Genomic DNA, 1,730 nt, shown 5'->3' on the forward strand with positions numbered 1-1,730 from the left:
CACCCTGGTGCAACAAAACTTCCAGTATCATGGTCTTCCCCACGAAGACCCAAATCATTTTATTTCTAGTTTTCTGCAGATTTGTGATACTGTGAAGACAAATAGAGTGAACCCAGAGGTATATAAACTCATGCTCTTCCCATTTTCTCTGAGGGATGGAGCAAAGCTATGGCCAGATTTCAAACCCAAGGAGAGTCTGGATACTTGGAACAAGGTTGTTACTGAGTTTCTCACTAAATTTTTCCCACCAGAGAAGCTGACTAAGCTTAGGGTGGAGGTTCAGACCTTTAGGCAGAAGGATGGTGAAACTCTATATGAAGCTTGGGAGATATACAAGCTACTGACTAGGCAATGTCCTCCAGACATGTTCTCCAAATGGACCCAACTAGACATCTTCTATGACGGTTTGGGTGAAATGTCCAAGATGTGTGACGTGGCAGAAATTGGCCGATTAAGAATTTATAGAGAAAACAGCGTTGCAAGTATAGTTCTCAACCGACTAAAATCTGCTTATCAACTTAGAAGGGGTTGTCACAAAATTTAGAAATAAAATATTAGGAGTATGAATCCCAGGTCGTCTCCCAACGAGTTGCAGAGAGAGTGCTATTTAATGATCCGAGGTTTTCCAAGAAATTTTTGAGTTTGAGAAACAGAGAAATAAATGATTGAGAATTTATGTAATTCAAATAAAAGCCTGATCGGGAGATGATTAAATGGAAGTTCTATCCCTATTGAATTTTCCCAAGTGTATTAATAAAAGGGTTGTTATCCTACTTAGTTATCCCTTATATAATAAGGGAAAGTCAAGTAGCTCTCAAACTAATCCTATCACTTGCGTCCTATTCCTTTCCTGAGAAAGGATTAGAGTCGAAGACAGGAGAATTAGCCAACAACTTCCAATTAATATTGACACTTGAGCATTCCAACTCAAGGTTTTCCTTTTAATCAGCTCCCAATCAAGTTAGGGACTCCATTATCATGAATATAACTTTCACAGAATTAAGAGCGGAATAAAAGGAAGACATGATAATTAATAACTAAAAATCAATTAAAAGTAAAAATGGTTTTTTGCATTAATAAATTCCAAAATTATGAACATACTTATCTAAACAGAGTCAATGGGTAATTAAAGAGTAAAGGAATAGAGAAACAAACTAGAATGATGAAGCTCCAACGGAGGTAATGAATCTTCTCAATATCCAAAGCAAAGCATTAAAACTCTAAAACTATAAACATGAATAAAACCTAGAGGAAAGATAGTATTCTCTCTAGATTCTAAACTAAACTAAAATTATGCAGAATGAGAATGTCTGTTGAGTCTCTACTGTTTCCTAGCTCTAGTCTGTGTTTCTGGGCCAAAAACTGGGTCTAAAACTGGCCCGAAATTGCCCCCAGCGATTTCTGCGATTTCTACAGGTCGCGCATATCACGAGTGCGCGCCAGGTGCGCGCGCACGTCGATTATGCTTTTTGCTTGTCGCGCATCCGCGCCAGGTGCGCATGCGCGTCAATATGTGAATGTGCTAATGTGCGCACGCGCGCCGCTCCTCGCTGGTCAGCTTCTTTGTTTCCTTGCGTTCCTTCCTTTTTTACAAGCTTCCTTTCCATCCTCTAAGCCATTCCTTCCCTATAAAGCCTGAAAACACTTAACGCACAGATCACGGCATCGAATGGTATAAAGGGGAATTAAAAATATATAATTTAAATGTCTAGGAAGCAAGTTTTCAACCA

The sequence above is a fragment of the Arachis duranensis genome, chromosome 3 (assembly GCF_000817695.3).
Source record: "Arachis duranensis cultivar V14167 chromosome 3, aradu.V14167.gnm2.J7QH, whole genome shotgun sequence".
Lineage (NCBI taxonomy): Eukaryota > Viridiplantae > Streptophyta > Magnoliopsida > Fabales > Fabaceae > Arachis > Arachis duranensis.